We start from the raw sequence: 20,938 nt of genomic DNA on the forward strand, positions 1-20,938 counted from the left end.
GCATGTGTCTTAGTGGTTCACAACATGAACACAAAGCATAGATCATGAAGATAGGAAAGGGCCCTGGAGCTGCTCCTGGAGATCGGAGACCTCTCTCCGTTGCCTGTTTTCTTTCTCCCACTGCACCACATGCCTCTGTTTATCAAAGCTGAGGCGGAGCAGCATGTGCCTCCTCAGAACGTGCCCCTCTGGCATGTGGATTATTTCAAGCTGCAGACCATCGAGGTCTAGCACACTCAGGAAGAGCCCTTGACCTCCCCTTAACTGTCTAGAAGAATTCAGGTAGTGGGACTGGACCAGCAGGAGAGCTATTATCAGAGATAACTCTTTATATCAGAAAGACTCACCACCCTAGCTGGTTTGGCTCAGTGGACAGAGCTTTGGCCTGAGGACTGAAGGGTCCCGGATTCGATTCCAGTCAAGGGCACATGCCCAGGTTGCAGGCTCTGTCCCCAGTGGGACAGAGGGGGGCATACAGGAGGCAGCTGATCAATGATTCTCTCTCATCATTGATGTTTCTATCTCTCTCTCCCTCTCCCTTCCTCTCTGAAATCAATAAATATATATATATATAAGAATGAAAGACTTACCTGCATGGCATGGCAACAGTGTTTACCAAGCATTTGTTCTTCTCACCATCCTGGGAATTGCCTTCCTCCCCTTTGAAGACCCTTAGCTCAGACATAAGCCTCAATTACCTGACTTCTGGGGAGTCTCATATTTTTATTGATTTCAGAGAGGAAGGGAGAGGGAGAGAGAGAGAAATATCAATGATAAGAGAGAATCATCGACTGGCTGCTTCCTGCACACTCCACACTGGGGATCAAGCCTACAACCTGGGCATGTGCCCTGACCGGGAATGGAACCGTGACCTCCTGGTTCATAGGTCAACGTTCAACAATGAGCTTACTCTGGCTGGGCTAGAGAGAGCTCTAAGTTTTGACTCAGGCCACCCAGGTCCCTAAGTCTGAGCTACTGTGTATCATTAAGACTCCCTGACTCAGACGCTGAGGCAGAAAGGCCAAGAAAACAGACTGAGAGGCAAAGAATAAAATAAACAAGGAGAAAATGAAAAGTTCTCTGCAAAATGAATTCCTCATTTTCTGGGCCTCCAATCTCTGGAAGAGGCAGGGAGTACTCTGAAAACAGAGAGCAAAAGGGTCGTAGCTTTAAGCTCTGACTACAGTCTTATTTGGCTCAAAGGAAGGGAGAAAACGGAGTGTTTGGGGGCTGAGAACAAGCTTTACCTCCTTGGAGCCCCAGAGTGCCACACAGGAGCTCAAAGAGGGGCTCCCTTCCCCCAGTCCTGGGAAAGAACTTTAGAAAGCGTGAGTGAGAGTCTTCTTTTGGCACCTGCCCCTTGGGCCTCCTCAGCCCGAGCTGCACTGTTGAGAGACATGAAGGCTTCCGGCTGGTGAGCAACTGGTGTCTATGCTGTTCTGGAAGACCCCACTGACCACACTTCACACACAGGGTCCCTCTCAGTTTGCAGAGAAAAGAAGCTTTTACAGCAAATAAAGTCTAATAAGAAGGCCTTTCATAGATAGACAAAGGCCAGTGATGTATTTTCCCCTGCCCTGAATTTCAATTAGTATCTTGGGCAACAAAATGACTAATTGAGAAATGTCTGCAGTTAGCCTGTGGGCGAAGGCCAAAGAAATATTATAAAATAGATACATTAAGAATCTCTATTAGCCAAATGGACTCTCAGGTGGAGGGTGGAGGAATATTTCATAAGAATATTGTTAGAGTTTTAATATTTTTTTTAAAAAATCCTTCAATGTTTTGCTTTAAAACTCCTGATAATCACCTTTTTGCTTTAAAGTATTTAACATTTTAGTGAATTAAATAGTAAGATACAATATGTTCCTGTCCAGCATTTAATTAAAGTAGATATGAGATCTCTTTGATTCTTTGATGGTACTTCACTTATTTAATTTCCTCTATATCCAACTTGTATACACTTTTGAAATATGAATTTTTCAGTGAGCCAGAGCTGCTTTTTGAAAAGAATCAGCCATAACACAAATATAGTATCAATTATATTCAGATATTCATGATATATTATTTATTACTGTTTATATGTGAAAATGTAAGTAATGGTATTTTAGATTAATCACAATGTTAAATGAACATATGTCTGGGCCTTAAAACAATAAATTTTAAGCAAACATAAAATTAAACAGTATTTTTTTTAAATCAAAGAGAACAATTTTAGCATATATTCTGAATGAGTTATTGACCAGTGTCTCAGTCATAGGATTTGTGGTGACAACAGAAGGCAAGTTCAAAGTGTTATAAACCCAGAGAATTTAAATTTTCATCTATAACACTGTTAGAAATAATAAAATGATGCACTAAATATTTACCTACCTTTGGTGAAATATTTTTCTATAATTTTTTCTTTCTGAAAATTTTGAAATTAAAACACTGTACGTTTAGACTAGTAAAAATGCTTTTTGCATATAGAGCATAGCCTGTTAAACTACTCATCTTACAGTTTCTATATAATACTTAGGTCTGAAGAAGAACATGCTCTAAGTTTTCATAGTCTAAGAAAATAATTTACATTAAAAAAATAAACAACTCCTACTATTAAAGTCTGGGAGGACAGCATTCATATTTATATTCTTTTTTTTTAAATCACAGCAACATTTACTTTAAGTCCAAAATATTATGTATTCATAAACTTATTTCCAAATTATACTTTAAATAAATCTGCCTTTCTAATATGATGTTTAATGTTAATATACAGTACTATTTAAATCTAATGACATCAATTCTAGAGGAAAAGGGATAAATAATGGCTACTGGAAGTCGTGAACATATTGATAGCCAGCAGCATCAACAGCACATGAAAACTTCTTAAAAATGAAAATTCTCAAGTCCCACCCCAGACCTAAGAAATCAGAGAAACTCCAGCAACCTGTGTTTTAACAAGCTCTTCTTGCGCACACTAAGTTTGAGAACCACTGGTCCAAATAAGAAAAATCAACTTACAACAGCTTAAGTTCATCCAGAAAACAGATGCTCATAGCAGGTTGCTCTATTAGCTATTCAATGACATCAACTGTCTAGAAATTACAAATAAATAAATAAGCTAAACAAACAATGGAACAAAATAGAGAGCCTAGAAACAGACTCATGTTGACATTAAAACTTAATAAACAACAGAGATGTCATTGGAGATCAATGGGGCAAAGATAGGTTAGAAGAAATTATACTACAACTATAGGCCCGGTGCACGAAATTCAGGCCCTCTTGCAGTCTGGAAGCCCTCTTTCAGTCGGACATCCTTAGCGCTGCCATGGAGGCGGGAGAGGCTCCCACCGCCGCTGCTCACCAGCACTGAGCTCGGCTTCTGGCTGAGCGGTGCTCCTCCTGTGGGAGCGCACTGACCACCAGGGGGCAGCTCCTGCATTAAGCATCTGCACCATGGTGGTCAGTGCGTGTCATAGTGACTAGTCGTTCTGCTGTTTGGTCGATTTGCATATTAGCCTTTTATTATATTGGATATATTTAAGACTTTGCAGCAGAAAATCCTATATAATAAAAGGCCAGAGACCATAAGCGTAATGACTGGAATGACCGCTCAACCAGTTGCCATGAGGTGCATTGACCACATCTCGGTCCCTCCCCCACTCACTCAGGCCCACAGGCTCCGATCACAGCAAGATGAATGGGGGACCACGGTGGACCGAGGTGAGTGGCAGAACAGCTGACCTCTGCCTCTTGGTCCCTCCCCCTGGCCCGCAGGCTCCGGGGAACTGGAGCCATGCTGCGATAGGGAACCACGGCGAACTGGGGGGTGGCAGCGGGGTGGGACTGGGGACTGGCAAGTGGGCAGAAGGTGGCCTTGATCGCAGGCTAGGCCTAGGGACCCTACCTGCACACGATTTTGTGCGCTGGGCCTCTAGTTTCTCAAATAAGAGACAAAAAATGGCTTACCATAGATGAAAAGATTGATACATTTAACTACATTAAAATTCTATATTTCTGTTCATCCAAATATCATTTACAATAAGGGAAAAGATAAGATTAGATAGTCAACTAATTAATAGGAATTGTCTAACTAAGAATTTATATTTCTCACACATACTGACAAAGCTTTGTATTTAATATTTATTCATTTAAGAACTATTCATTGAGTGGTCACATGCCAGACACTATTACAAGTGCTGGGGGTATAGTAAACAACTTCAATGAACTATAAAGATCTTTGCTCTCCTGAATTTACATGCCTTGCTTACAAAAGACCTGATCAATAAGTATATTATACAGTTTGTTTATATAAATTATAGATAAATTATATACCTTAGGTAAATATACAGGGATCCAGAGGAAGTCTGGAGAGAGGTATATGAATGAATTCTTGTTTTTTTCATATATAGGGTGTCCCCCAGAAATGTATCCACATACTTTTTTGGATAGTTCAAGTGATGCTTTTTTCTTTTCAGATTTAACCCACTGGAATTAATAATAATTCAAAGTGTGTATACATTTTTTTGTGATACCCTGTATTGTTATTGATTTTGGAGACAGAGGAAGGAAAAAGGCGCGCGCGCGCACGAGAGAGAGAGAGAGAGAGAGAGAGAGAGAGAGAGAGAGAGAAACATTGATGTGAGAGAAAATCATTGATCAGTTGCCTCCCATATGCACACCAACTGGGGATCAAACCACAACCTGGGCATGTGCCCTGACTGGGAATCAAACTGGTGACCTTTTGGTGTATAGGACAACGCTCAACCAATTGAGCCACACCAGCCAGGGCTGGATGAATTTTTGGTAGTGGTCATGTAGAGTGGAGATCTTTGAAGTGAATATTAACACTTATCAGAGAACATCTACCCAGGAAGAGACACTAAACAACCAGGAAGACAGAATGACATAGACACCTGACATCGCCAGCCTCTGCCATCAGCTACTCTGCGCTGACACCAAGGAACCATGAAGGCGCTCGGGGACTCCTGTCTGAACATAACAGAATTCAAATCTCAGGGCCAGGGATCTTGGGGCAGGGCTCTAACTTCCACGAAATGACTGAGGTATTATTCATTAACTTCTTGCTCATTCTAAGTTGTCTCTCAGCTGTCATTATCTTGGATTTGGGCCATAGAGGGTCCCAAAATATCTTTTGGCTGATGAGGTTCCACTGCTGTTCTGGCAGCTCACATAAAAGCTTCTGAGAATCAGGTCATCATTAAGGAGGAAAGGAATTTTTAGAATGTCGACCTATTGCCATTACAATACAGAGTCACTATGCTGAAAAGAAAATCATCTGTTATAAAGTTACAATTACCACATTTTAGTAAATTTTGAAATTTTCGCAAAATAGAATTTCAGTGTTTTTCAGACATACCTTTGTCAGACAAGACAATCCTCTAGGACAGTGGTTCTCAACCTTTCTAATGCCGCGACCCTTTAATACAGTTCCTCATGTTGCGGTGACCCCCAACCATAAAATTATTTTCGTTGCTACTTCATAACTGTAATTTTGCTACTGTTAATGAATTGTAATGTAAATATCTGTGTTTTCCAATGGTCTTAGGCAACCCTGCTAGCAGTTCTCAACCTGTGGGTCGAGACCAATGGTCTTAGGCTCTACAGTCGAGACCCACAGGTTGAGAACTGCTAGCAGGGTTGCCTAAGACCATTGGAAAACACAGATATTTACATTACAATTCATTAACAGTAGCAAAATTACAGTTATGAAGTAGCAACGAAAATAATTCTATGGTTGGGGGTCACCACAACATGAGGAACTGTATTAAAGGGTCGTGGCATTAGAGAGGTTGAGAACCACTGCTCTAGGAGATATAATGATAAAATGACTCTCATTCCCATCTCCCATCCACCACTGCTTACAACAGACCTAATAAATCAGTAAATTGTAAAATAGACTGTATATGTATGATAGAACTATGGGGCTATGACCTTGGAGGGGAAATGACTGATTGCATGGAAATAACATGAACAGAAATGGTCTCTATGCTTACATGAGGAAATCTGTATGTATCATCATTAAAACTTTAAACCAGTTTGTGAAAAGCAATGGAAGATTCTAATAGACTATGGCTATAAGAATGGATGCATAAATAAATGGAGAGAGATGACATACTTATTCACCCTCCTCCTAATAAGCTAGTACAAGGTGTGTGTTTTGGTGCAGGTAACATTCTTTATACTTTAGAATTCCAGTGTTCATTCTTCTTTTTTTTTTAAATCTTTATTGTTGAAAGTATTACATATGTCTCTTTTTCCCCTCCCATTCTAATTCATTGAAGCAGGAAGGGAAGATGAAAGAGTCTGTTCTTGAAGTAAACTGCTGACTGAGACTGAAAATCTGCCAGCAGAGCCTTGTCACCACTGAGTCACAGCTCTGCAATTCTTAATCAATAAAAGAGCAACTGCATGAACTTAAAAGTCTTCATTTACAGTTACCTTTTTTTTTTTCTTTTAACCAACACACTTGCATGGGAACTGCTTTTAATCATGATGAAGTGACAAAGAAAGGACTTAAACTTTCATGGTAAACAATTAGAAAACTGGACAAAATATATGAAACAGCTGTTTCCCGACTTTGAACAACAGATCTGTAGGTCTTCATCTCTAGGCAGGAAAAAGATGAGGTGAGCACTATGAACAACCCAACTCTCTACCTGGAGGCAACTTATGGGCTGCAGGTGCCAGAGGGGGAAACCAGAGAGCCCAGAGGCCCAGCTGAGGTGAGGATGGAATGCGGAGCTCAGGAAGCAGAGGCGGCTGGAAGTGTCTGGGTAAAATTACATAGAGAGAAAGCTACAGAGAAAAAGCCCTCCAGAAATCTGCATAAGGGTTTCCTCTAGTCCTTCCTGGATGCCAGGCTGCACATGCCTGTTCTATGGAAATCATGATGCAAGACACTGGAATTACAGAGAAATATAGGACAAGGTCTCTGCCTTCCAGGGCTAAAATATGGAGAATTTCACATTGGTAGTGGTTTCCTTTTCTCCTCTTGATTATATCTACAGTTCTTTCATAATTTTTAAATTATTTTTGTTTTGTGAATGAATTTTTTACTGTAACATTATAACTTTGTCAATTCTATACATATTTGATTTTTTATGGAGATACTGTAAACATAGCTATTCATCCCTTTTATTAGTTCAACAAATACTCATTGCATATAATATACAAGAAATACTGTAGGTTCTGGGATTATAAAAAGCATAGGACGACGTTGCCTCTGTCTCAAAGTTTATAATTTACTTGGGGAGTTGATAATATGTAACATTTATTGAATCCTGGTATGCAAGTACTGTTCCAAATTATGAGTACTTTGTAAGATATTTATAGCCCATATATGACTAACAAAATTATTATGGATTAATATCTGAAAACATCCATAATATACTATATGACTCCTGCAGGAAAAAAAAAAATGCATTGAGTTTCAAACAATTTAAGTATGAATTAACTTCAGGAGTACTTTATTGCCAGTAAAGAGCTGGTTCTATAATGTGTTAGATATAATTTAGCAAGCTTTCTTTTATTATTAATAATTGAAAAATGACTTCATATTCTTTTCTAGTATGTTATTATTTAAAAATGCTCAGCAATTGTGAAATAAATGTTCCTGTGGGGCTGTATTGTCTTCCACTGTCTGAGTTTCTAAGGCTGCCACAATAGATTACCATAAACCCGTGGCATAAACAATGAATATATCCTCACAGTTACGTAAGTCTGACATGGAGGTGCTGACAGGGCCACACCCCTTCTGAAGGCTCTACGGAGAACCCTTCCTTGCCTTTTCCAGCTTCTGGTGGCCCCTAGCCCCCTTGTCTCGTGGCAGCAGAACTCTAATCTCTGCCTCCATCTTCACATGGCCTTCTTCCCTGTGTCTCTGTCTTCCTCTTTTCTGTCTCTTATAAGGACACCCGCCATTGAATTTAAGGCCAGCTGTTATCCAGGATGATAACATCTCAGGATCCTCACCTTCATTACATTTGCAAAGACCCTTATTCCAGATAACGCCACACTATGAGGGAACAAGGGGTAGCAAGTGTCGAGCTATGTGACGTACATTTTGGCACCACTATTCAATCCACTATATCCATCTAAATTATTCTTATTTTTTGTTGTTTTTGCTAACATTAAGGTTTGTGGGAGGCTTTCGGGGGTGAATGGCCAGGATGTGGAGAGGAACTTGCTAGTAACAGAGACAGAGATGGAGAAGGAAGTGGGAGAATAAATAGGAAAAGCAGGAGGAAATAGAAGACACAGATAGCAGAATAGCCAAGGAGTTAATGACTGTCATCTTCTCAGGTTCAGATGCATACACAGAGACCAAGAACAGAATAGGCAGAAAGGGAGACAAGATGAAGAAAAAGACACATTAAAAAAAGGTCAAAGTTTGGGGACAGTGTTCAAGTATTCTTGGTAATGAGCTGCATCGGCACTGCTATGAAAGGGCATTGCAGGTAAAGCACCCTCACGGACAAGGATTAATAACTTTGTTTTCTCAGCCCAGACTTAAAACATATTCCTGGCTCTTGCCTCTACCAGCTACTGCAATATCGCTAATGAACTAACCTCATCCTCATAATTATTTCTGGGAGTTTTTCTTAGTTGTTTCAAGAGCAAAACATTGATCGGTTGCCTCCTGCACATCCCCCACTGGAGATCAAGCCCAAAACCTGGGCATGTGCCCTGACAGGAATCAAACCAGCAACCTTTTGGTGCCAGTATGACGCCCAACCAACTGTGCCACACCAGCCAGGGCTGTTCCAGGAAAATTTTGCCCACAGCAGATAAGACAGTAAATAGATAATTCAATTCACTGTTTGCTTTAGGAAAATCAATTGATCTTAGACAACAGACTGCTCACGTGGGCAAAAGGTTCAGGAATCACTCTAATTGAGCTTTAAATAGAGCTCTTGGATTCCCAGTAAACAAGTGTAAAAGGAAACAATTCTAGTTATCTGATTTTTAAAAATACCATTAGATATTCAGGATAAACACATTTCTTCACTATTATTTTTATCCCCACTGTACAGATGAAGAAACTGAGGTTTAGAAAAATTATGAGATTTAGACAAGATTCCACTGGGACTAAGTGGTGGGATCTGAATTTAAACCCAACTCTCATCTGACTCCCTGAGTCCCTATTTTTAAACATCACATCATACTGCTGATAAGAGTGTACAGCTTTCTAATACCTTTGTCAAGAGAAGAATAAACTTAAGAAAAAATGGAGGAGTTGGCGGATTGCATGTCACTTGGGTTATGGCCCTTGAATATCTGTCAGCTGGGTTTTGACAGGAATAGAATAACAAGTAGGCAACGGAAGGTAGCCCTCTCTGATGACAGCCTCTGAAGAATATTCTGTGTTGCAGATTGAAGAGAGATGCAGATGGCTTGGGTACCAGGCAAGCAGGTGGCAAGGCTGACATTCCATTAAAAATGATGAAAAGCCTGCTCTGATGATTTGATTGGATGTAGGGGTCATCTTATTTGCATGAGGGGGAGGGCAAAGAGGAACACAGAGTCAAACGGTCCTTAAGAAGAGCCCTGTCATACTGAACACGTATTAGCAGAACAAAAATTAGACTGGAAAATTCTATGAGGAGGGTATTATTAGCTTTCTACTTCAAATACAAAAGAAACTTAGTACTGACCTTGGCAATGTCGTTTGTGAATATCATTAGTTTCCATATTTCACCTTAAAGATTATATATGAAAGCAATGGTTTTAATTTTGGAATTGTTGACAAAAAAGAATTATTTTTACCTGTAGGCAACTGAACTAATTATTTCCTAAAGCCACTCCTATAAGTAAACAACAACAAAAGGAAGCCTTGAGCCTGTCTTCTGAACTGTCCTATTGATCAAGAATGCAGGCATATTGTAATCTGAAAACTGAATCAGACCACTTAGATGTGAATTAGAAATGGAATGAAAGGGCCACCAAAATAATTAAAGCAGAAGAAAAAAATAAGAGGAAGATAGTACTAGTAAACTTTAAATACACTGCTACGTGGCAATAATTACAAAGAGAAAACCAGAACTAACAGTAGGCAAATAGAATAACAGAACAGAATAGAAGACAAAATAGACAGAAATCGGATAAATGGCATAGTGAACACAGAATAATGTAGGTGCCCTTGTGGAAAAGAACGTAAGGGTCGTCAAGAAAGAAATCAATTTTAGTTAAAGGGCAATTATGGAGAAAATTACTCAGACCAAAATAATCTATTTATTCAGAAACGATGTATGTAATTACCTTCTCAGACCTAGTAAGAAATCCGAAGACTACTGAATATTTAGGATGCAGGAAGCTAATCCAAACCTATTGCTGACCAATGAGATAGGGAGATTTGACTATATTCTTGTGTTTTTCTGATAGCCAAAGTAAAATTATTGAGATGGTCATCAGAAATATACACCCGTAAACTCAGGACTTACGCTAATTCTAGAAGCTTGTAAATCATTTCTTTAAAAACTACGTCAAATCATAAAAGCCATATCTTGTAGCTCTTCCTCGGCGCTGCCTACGTAGGTGGCAGCCATCTCCTACTTGGCACCATGGCTGCCCTCAGACCTCTGATGAAACCCAAGATTGTCAAGAAGAGGACCAAGAAGTTCATCTGGCACCAGTCAGACCGATATGTCAAAATTAAGCGGAACTGGCGGAAACCCAGAGGCATTGACAACAGGGTGCGTAGAAGATTCCAGGGCTAGATCTTGATGCCCAACATTGGTTATGGGAGCAACAAGAAAACAGAGCACATGCTGCCCAGTGGCTTTCGGAAGTTTCTGGTCCATAACGTCAAGGAGCTTGAAGTGCTGCTGATGCGCAACGGATCTCACTGTGCTGAGATTGCTCACAGCGTCTCCCCAAAGAACCGCAAAGCCACTGTGGAAAGAGCAGCCCAGCTGCCCAGCAGAGTCACCAATCCCAATGCCAGGCTGCGCAGCGAAGAAAATGAATAGTCAGATTGTGTGCACAGTGTATTTGTGTTAATAAAATCATAAAACTCTGCCATAAAAGAGCTATATATTGTAGAAAAGAGGAATAATGCACTACATATCTATTTTCTTCATTTGAATTAAAAATGGTCTTCCTAACAATTCTTTCTTTTCATTTCTTTTATTCCCCAACACTAAAAATATTCTGGGTGTGGTTTTTGGTTTGTTTTTATATTTGAGATTGTAATTACTTTGATTCTTCTGATTTTGAGATTGCAATTACTCTGATTAAACTGTTTTTAATACGTTTAAAAAATAATAAATGAATTTGTAATATTCTTTTTTAACATTTTTAAAATATTTTTTTATTTATTTTAGAGAGGAAGGGAGAGGAAGAGAGAGATAGAAACATCAATGATGAGAAAGAATCACTGATTGGCTGCCTCCTGCACACCCCCTACTGGGGATCAAGCCCGCAACCTGGGCATGTGCCCTGAAAGTGAATCATGACCTCCTGGTTCATAGGTCCACGCTCAACCACTGAGCCATACTGGCCGGGCTGAAAATGTAATATTCTTATAAAAAATAGGGGTACCATGTTGAAATGGTGCTGGAACATTTAGGCATTTAGGGGAAGATTTTAAAATATAAACTCCCACATTGTTTTACATACCAAACTGAATCTCACAAAGATTAAAACATTAAAAGTAAAAAATTAAAACATAAAACTGATAGAAATTAGTATTAAATTATTATAGTTTTGAGAAGGATGAATAGAAGAATGAAGGAAAAACATTCTATGCTTATAACCACTAAAAGTAATCTTATAGGAAAAAAGTAGTAGATTTAAAAGCAATTGCCAAAACTTGATTGTGTCAAAAGTAAAATACAATCAAAAGGCAAACAAACTGGGTGAGATGCTCATGGCAAATGATTAAGAAAATCAATAATTTCCTATATCATGCATAAATAATAGAAATACTAAACCTGATAAGTAAATGTGTAAAAATTATGAAATATGTCCCAAATTGATGAATAAATTACTAATATTATTAATGAAAAAGTATTCCACAAATTAATGAAAGTGGCAAATTTCTCATTTATCCACTTTTCCTTGTTTTTCTGAGTGTCTATTATATACTAAGCTCTTTATAGCATATACTAGTGAACAAGATAAACCACATTCCTAACCCTCCATGACCTTATAAATTACTACTGAAATGCCATGTTTCACATACTATATAAGCAACCTGAGGTGCTATGAAGATTAATGCTTGCCAGGGCTCAGTGAAATTGCAATTCCTTGCTACTACTAATGGGAGCATAAATTGCTTTAATACTTGAGAAAAGCAACATGGCTATATGTATGATCTTGGAAAACAATTCTTGTACCATGTGACACAGTAATCCTACTGCTCAAATACTATTCTTGAGGGGGTAAGAGATCAACCAAAGGACTTGTATGCATGCATATGAGCATAACCAATGGATACAGACAAGAGGGGGGTGAGGGCATGTGCTGGGGGTTGAGAGCGGCCGGGGAGAGGTCAATGGGGGAAAAAGGAGACTCATGTAATACTTTAACCTTTTGCACTCGGATGTCGAGTGTGACTCGACACGGTTAGCATTAGAAAAAAGGAATCGAGAAAAAAGCAAGCGAGTGCAAAGGGTTAAACAATAAAGAATTTAAATTAAAAAAGAAGCAATTCTAAATACATTTAAAAAACAGCCCTGGCTGGTTTGGCTCGGTGGATACAGCGTCAGCCTGGGGACTGAGGGGTCCCGGGTTCAATTCCGGTTGGGGGCACATGCCTGGGTTGCGGGCTCGGTGCAGCCGATCAATGATTCTCTCTCATCATTGATGTTTCTCTCTCTCTCTCTCTCTCTCTCTCTCTCTCCTGGGTTGGCGGACTCGGTGCAGCCGATCGATGGTTCTCTCTCATCATTGATGTTTCTATTTCTCTTTCTCTCTCTCTCCCCCTTCCTCTCTGAAATATAATATATATATATATATATATATGTATATATATGTATATATATGCAAGTAGCAATGAAATTATACAACAGCTAATACTGACTCAGTGTTAACTATATGCCAGGTGTTGTTCCGAGTGTATCACATGCAAGAATTTGTTTAATCCTCACGACAGCCTAGGAGGTAGGTGTTGCTATTATTCCCACTTAATAGATAACAATATTGACGTCCAGGGAAGATAATTCACTTGCTTAAGTTTACTCAATTAACATATGCATAACCAATGTTAAACCCTAGCAAATATGAAGACAAATACACTGCAAAATACACTTCGCTCTAAAAATAAAATCCAAATCTTCCAGCTTCAATTATTTGCAAAGTGTTAAGTAATAATTTTGTAAGGGATTTTACCTAATACAATTTTTCTTTTGCACATTTGCTTTATCCAACATGAAATTCTATATTGCTAGACATCAATAAAATTTCCTGGCAATCCAGTTAAAAAAAAATTAAGATGCCCAGGTCTTATATTCCCAAGAATAACAGCTGTTTTTAGCCTATGATTTGGTAGAATATGTTGGGGAAAGTCTGTTTCCAAAAGCAGTTAATTCATTTCAGATAGAAGTACAACTCACAGATTGTTAATAGATCGATTTCAAGGCCAGCTAAGATATCCACTATATAAAGAAAGAGGAAGCTCCCCAGCCGGTGTGGCTCAGTGGTTGAGCATGGACCTGGGAAGTCATGGTTCAATTCCTGGTCAGGGCACATGCCCCAGTTGCAGGCTCGATCCCCAGTGTGGGGCGTGCAGGAGGCACCCGATCAATGATACTCTCCCATCATTGATGTTTCTATCTCACTTTACCCCTCTCCCTTCCTCTCTTAAATCAATAAAAATATATATTTTAAAACAAAAACAAAGAGAAAGCTGGCATTCAGTCTTTAATAATCCTTCTTAGGCTGGAGAGCCAAGCGGTGTCCTCTGGATGTTTCCCAGAGGATACCAGGCAGTCTGTATATGCAGAGGATGTCAAGCAGGTATTTTCTGCCTTAATTCAGGCCGCTATCCTAACAGGAACAGCCCAGGTGGGAAGAAGAGCTGTCCAGTCCTAGAATCAATCATATATTCATTTTATCCCTCTGAATTGCCTACTAAAGGCAGACACTACCTTACCCATATTTCCAGCAGCGTTTGGCTCAGCATTTGCACAGACTAGGTGCTTAACAGAATGGCCATCCTGAGGGATAAATTTTGCAGCAAATTAAAATACAGAGAATTCCCATTTCTCTTTGCCAAAGTCTGAAAAATTGTGGTTACATATGACTATCAGCATGTACACCTCGAAAGCATTTGCCAACTCAATAGTATTTCTCTCAATCGGAAGCTTAACCCTTTGCACTCGCTCGCTTTTTTCTCGATTCCTTTACTCTAATGCTAACCGTGTCGAGTCACACTCAACATCCGAGTGCAAAAGGTTAATGGTGGATTTTCCCATCACAATACGATTAGGTAATAACACTGTCTGACCTTGGAGTGACTCATTGCCCTTCTCTACTGACTGGCCTCAGCAAAAAAAGATGATGCAAAATAAGTGAATGGGTGAGTATATGGCAATAAGATGGGCATCACCAACTCTACTCTTTCGAATCCTATCAATTTTAAACATATCTTCTCTCTCTGTTCTAATGGCAAGTGCACCAAATAAATTAAGATATAATAAAGAATTGATTACTAGCCAAAGTTACATATTTATGATCTTTTATTCTTTCTTCCTTTTTCTTTTCTTTCTTTCTTCCTTTCTTTCCTTTTCTTTCTTTCTTTCTTTCTTTCTTTCTTTCTTTCTTTCTTTCTTTCTTTCTTTCTTTCTTTCTTTCTTTCTTTCTTTTCCTTCCTTCCTTCCTTCCTTCCTTCCTTCCTTCCTTCCTTCCTTCCTTCCTTCCTTCCTTCCTTCCTTCCTTCCTTCCTTCCTTCCTTCTAGTAGTCTAGAACAGTGGTCGGCAAACAGCGGCTCACGAGCCACATGTGGCTCTTTGGTCCCTTGAGTGTTCTAACGCCACTTCTTCAAAATAGACTCACCCAGGCCGAAAACCGACTTCTGTGCATGGGCCATGAAGTTTCAATCACACTGTATGTGCGCGCCTGCACATGGTATTTTGTGGAAGAGCCAGACTCAAGGGGCCAAAGAGCCGCATGTGGCTCGCGAGCCGCGGTTTGCCGACCACTGGTCTAGAACATGCATTTCCAATAAGGTGAGATATCACTCCTGTGGTAGGCTGAATAATCCCTCTCTCCCTCCCACCCCCCAAAGATATCCAGGTCTTAATCCTGGAACCTGTGAATGTTACCTTACATGGCAACAGACTTGGCAGATGCGATTATGGATTTGAGATGAAGAGATTATCCTGGTAGAGCCGAAGTGTAATCACAGTGTCCTTATCAGAGGGAGGCAGAAGAGCTGACACAGCAAAAGGCAATGCGGCACTGAAACAGGGCACACTGCTGGCTCCAAAGATGGAGGAAGGGTCAGCAGCCCATGAAAGCGAAGAATGCCATTCCAGCTGAAACCGGTTTGGCTCAGTGGATAGAGCGTCGGCCTGCGGGCTGAAAGGTCCCAGGTTCGATTCTGGTCAAGGGCATGTACCTTTGTTGCGGGCACATCCCCAGTAGGGGTTGTGCAGGAGGCAGCTGATCGATGTTTCTCTCTCATCGATGTTTCTAACTCTCTATCCCTCTCTCTTCCTCTCTGTGAAAAATCAATAAAATATATTTAAATAAAAAAAAAAACTTTAAAAAAAAGAATGCCATTCCAGAAGCTTGAAAAAAGTGGAAACTGGAAGAGGAACCGGACACTCCACACCTGCCTCCAAGAGGGAGTACGGCCTTGCCAACACCTTGACCTTGGCCCAGTAATCTGCAGACGTCTGGCCTCCAGAACAATAAGAGAATCCATCTGTGTTGTTTGAAGCCACAAAACTTGACGTACATTGTTCCAGCAGCCACAGAAAATTAATACAGCCTTACCCTGCAAAATCTCATTCCTCAATATTTAATTTTGCACCAATTAGGCAAAAAAATGTCAAAAAAAAAAAAAAAACTCCTTAAGGAGATGATAAGGGAGAAAATAAGGTTTGGAACATTTCATTGTAAGCAATGCCAATGAAAGATTGATTCAAATAATGATGTGAGACTTTTATTACTCTCAAGGCCCAGTTTCATTATCATTAACGCTTGGGAGAGGGGTGTTTTTATCCTGACAGGTTCTTTTATATCCTTCATTCTAATATAATGAATAATTTGCTATCCAGAAAATGGTTGCTGGCCCCTTCTTTATACAGGTAGCCAAATCTTTCCTCGTTGTTTAAAAACAACTCTGGCCCTGGCTGGTTTGGCGCAGTGGATAGAGCGTCAGCCTACAGACTGAAGGGTCCCAGGTTCGATTCCGATCAAGGGCACATGCCCGGGTTGCGGGCTTGATCCCCAGTAGGGGGTATGCAGGAGGCAACCAATCAATGATTCTCTCTCATCATTGACGTTTCTATCTCTTTCTCCCTCTATAAATATATATTAAAAATTAATAAAAATATATTTAAAAATAAAGACAAAAACAACTCTGGGACTATATTGTTTGCCAAAGCCCATCAGGAAACACATTTTGATATTCTAGATTTCTTTAATGTAATGCAGGTGGTGAGGTTTTGTCCACTGTGATAAGCTCAGAAGAGACCGTTAGTTACAATTCTACTTTTTGAAAAATTGTTTTGGTGAAACCAAAATTCTATCAGACTATTATTTCTAAATCTAAGTATTTTTATTATTGAACAAGTGATGTTGAGGAAGATGCCCAGGTCCTATATTCCCAAGAATAACAGCTGTTTTTAGCCTGTGATTTGGTGGAATGTGTTGGGCAAAGTCTGTTTCCAAAAGCAGTTAAGGAGGCAGTCAGTATATAGCCTTCCTTCTGGGATTCATGGTATTGTACTGTAAGTCAAATTGAAAGTTAAAGTCTGGGTCTATTATCACTCTAGCATAACTGGTCTAGAATATTTATTTTTAAAAGTATCTTTGTTGGTTAAGCATTAAAAAGTATAATCCAAGATATATACCAGAATTCATTATATCACTAAACTCATTAATTTGCTCTTTCTGTCTTGCTCAAGTACAAATTTCCTATAACCTTCAAGAAATTAGGTTCTGAGTAGATTGAGGTATCCTTGACTGTTAGATTAAGCCATAAATTCCCTTAGGAGAATTAAATGCCTGAACAGAATCTTAATCAGCCTAGATCTGCCAACCAGAATATTCTTTGGAAATAGAGGTCAAGATGTAAAAAAAATAAAATAAAAAATTAAAATTGTCCACTAAGCATTCCAGCTAAGATGCTGATTGTGCATTACTATTCCTTCCACCTAGTCTGCACAGGGAGCAAAACCTGAGCTTGGGTGGGAGAAAAAGCCTGAAACTGAATCGAGCTATTTTTAGTCCAAGAATCAATATGTATGAAGTGGATTGTGCACAGATCTTTATTCCTATATTCCAAGATGTAGAAAACTGGTGCTTGACCCTATTCACAAGATGGGAAAGGGAAGGGAGCGAGGTCTGGGAGGAGGAGGGATGAAGGAAGGGAGGGAAAGAAGAAAAAAGAAATTCATATATATGTTACATGTGTTATATATATAATAAGTATATTATATATATATACACATACATACACACACACTAAGTATATACCATACCAATTCTACATTTTTAGAAAATAGGCTGTCTTTCACTATTTTTTATTTTTAAATGATAAAAGATAAAAGGTAACTGATAAAAATTTAATTATCTTTAAAAAAAGAACGTAAAGAGACCATGCAAGATTCCTTTAAAAACAGACTTTTATTTTACCAGTGTCAGCTCCAGAGATGCCATTTCTGCAGTCCGCCGGAGACATGAGTGATCTTTCACTGTTTCTAACTTTAGCTTGACCTTCCCTGCGGTTTCCGATTTAATTCTTCATTTGGCACTAGTTTAATGACTGGCAATTACAAAGGAAGTTGATGTAACTGTTATTATCAGTCCAGAAGTGTATGCCCCTTATTGTCTAATGTAGGAAAAAGAGTGGCAAACAAAAATGGTACTATTCTGAAGCCGAGTGCAAGTGATGTCCAACATCTGGATGTTGAAAATATTTACATGTGTTTTCCTTTTTTGAAGTTTCCCCCAAATGTTTGGGGTTATGAAAACGCAGGTCCTTATTACCTCCACAGAATAAGGCTAAAGGGACTTCATTTTGAGAGCTATTCAAAAGCTATTGTGTTGTTTCTCATTGGAAAATATAATAATGCAGCTTTCCAAATCACGGAAAAAATATTTACAATCGTCAGAAAGAGAATGAAGTGTATGTGCTCCTTAGACAATGCATGCAGTGTAATCGATAGTCACTGACTCTGAGCATATGGGATTACAGGAGGCAGTAAGGAGATTTTCAGATATGTGTAATGCACATCCTTCCTGTTTTAATGGAAACTGCCTCTCCCTTGGGCACACTGTTTCCCCTGCACCCCTCTCTGGTGCTGGCCTGGTTGACTGCTTTCAAAGCATTCTCCCCCTATCCTTCCCCAAAACTCCTCTGCTTTAAATTTCAGGTCATCATGAGATTTCTTTTTAAGCTGGTACATGTACATGTTTCGGAAACAAATTAACAGTAGCTTCTGCTGTGACAAGGTCGTGGCAGCAGGGTAGGCATAGTCACTATCCACTGTCCACTACCAGCATTGTCACTGTCACCTACCAAACACCAACTCGTTCCTCCTCATTTCTCCAAGGCTTCAGCTCCTGGCTCATTGTCAACATCTCCAGAACTTCTGGTCTTAATTCCTGGCTTCTCAATATTCCCATAGATGATCTCGACTACTGGAATTCCTCCTCTTGAGGGACCTTCTCCTTCTGCTTCAGCCCATGCTCATTCCCATGCTAATACCTTAGTGGCTCACTCTCCCAGGTGACTATCTCACCACTTTTTTCTCTTTAAATTCCCAACACCTCCTCCCATCTCCCCTCTCAGCTGCTGACCTTGCTTCCTAATTCAGTGAGGAAACTGAAGCGGCCTGAAGAAGACTTTCAAAGGCTTCTCTTCATTCACACCTACTAAGGTACACACATCTGCATCTACATATCCGCTTTTCCAGGCATTGCCATAGATGTTTGCAACACCTTGCTCCTTTCCAAAGGCAATCCCTCCATTTTTGCACCAGGTCCTATTCCTTTCTTCTTCATGCATGGAAATCAAGTACTCCAGGCATTTTCCCCTTTTCCTCTTACATCATCAAAATTTCCTTCCCCACTGGGTCATACCCATCAGCAATGGGCATTCCCATAGGCAATTATTTCATTAATCTTAAAAACAAAAAACAAAACCTTTCCCTTGAGCCTATTTTTGCCCCGTAGCTACCCCTTCCTTTCTTTGGTCCTCCGCAAACAAAACCAGTTCCTGAAAAAGTTGCCTCTATTCTGTCCAACTCTTCTCTTTTAATTCTCTCTGAAACCTACTCTAATCAGGCTTTTGCTCCCACTACTCCAGAGAAACTTCTCTTAATGAGGTGACCAATGACCGCATCTTGCTAAATCCAGTGGTCAATTTGGTTTCCTCATCTTATTTGACTATTAGCAGCATTTCCAATATTGATCACTTCCTTTGTAGACATCACTTTCTTCATTTGGTTTCCGGGAACCATTCTCTGTTTATTTTCTTTCTACCTCATTATTATTAATAATTATTATTAAATTTTATTATAATAAAATTTTATGGGGCTACATTGGTTAATAGGGTCATATAGGTTCACCATTATTTTTAGTGTCACTTCTTGTCCCCAACATCTCACTGCTGAAGTAGCCTAGGGCTCAATGCTTAGGCCCTTCTCTTCTCTATTTACACATCCTGCCTTGGTGATCTCAGTGATAAGCCTTAAATAGCATCTATCTGCTGATAATTCCAAAATTTATATTTCTCTCCCCAGATTGTTCTCTCACACTCTCAGCCCTCATCTTCCACTACCCATTCAACATCTATAGGGAGCGGTTATAGGGTTAAGCCTCGGACTGACCTGTTGGCAAAGCCAAAAACAAGTCCCAGCTTAGAGGGCACAGCCCTCTTAACATAATAAAACTTGATCTTGTGACGCTCCCTAGATCTTTCCTGGGTAGCTAATGGGCTGTGGGAGGTGCAGCAAGTGCTGCCTAAACAAGTGAAACTTACAAGAACATTGTAAATACCTTGTTTACCTCTGACTATAAAATAAAGGCTCAGCTTGCAGTCTGGATCTGTTCTGTGGCCTCAGCCAGGCACAGAAGATCCACCTAGACCCAGCTTATTCTTTGTCTGTCTTTTCTTCATCCTTCTCCGGCCCTCCCTCAGGCTCGCCGAACCCTTGGCTGTGCTGACGCGGCACAAACATCTGCATTTGGAAGGCTAATTGGAATTTAAAGCTTAACATGCCTAAAACTTAACTTCTGATCTTCTCTCCTAAACCTGTTTTGCCTGAAGCTTTCCCCATCTCAATTTTCAAGTTGATCAAGCTAAAATGCTTGGACTTCCTGTTATCTTTTCTACTCCTTATCTCATATTCTCTACATCCAACCCATGAGAGAGTCATGTTGGTTCTTCTCTCAAAATGTATTCTGAATATTGGTGACCTCTTTTCATCACCTCCTTCTGTCATCCTGGCCCAAACCACCATTTTCTCATATCTGCATGACTGCACTAACCCCCTACTCTTATCCTGGCCTCATTAAAGTCACATCACTCCTTTGTGCAACAGTTTCCAATAGCTCCCGCTTCACTCAAAGTGAAAGCCAAACTCTTTTCAATGGTCTCAAAGGCCCTACCTAAGTGACCTGGCTTCCTATTTCCTCTGACTTCATGACAACATGGTATTAGCCATGTTAGGATAGACACATAAATCAGCAGAACAGAATCTAGAAATAAACTCAAACAAATGTGGCCAATTGCTTTGACAAAGGTGTAAAGGTATTTCA

The 20,938-nt window shown here is 39.7% G+C and overlaps 1 protein-coding gene and 1 pseudogene across 6 annotated transcripts in view; one reads left to right on the forward strand and one right to left on the reverse strand.

The window, feature by feature from the left end:
* BICD1 (BICD cargo adaptor 1) overlaps positions 1–20,938 on the reverse strand; it is a 194,067-nt gene that overhangs the window by 71,621 nt on the left and 101,508 nt on the right. The window lies entirely within an intron of this gene.
* Positions 10,548–10,970, forward strand: LOC114231181 (60S ribosomal protein L32-like; annotated as a pseudogene).

The sequence above is a fragment of the Eptesicus fuscus genome, chromosome 7 (assembly GCF_027574615.1).
Source record: "Eptesicus fuscus isolate TK198812 chromosome 7, DD_ASM_mEF_20220401, whole genome shotgun sequence".
Taxonomy (NCBI): Eukaryota; Metazoa; Chordata; class Mammalia; order Chiroptera; family Vespertilionidae; genus Eptesicus; species Eptesicus fuscus.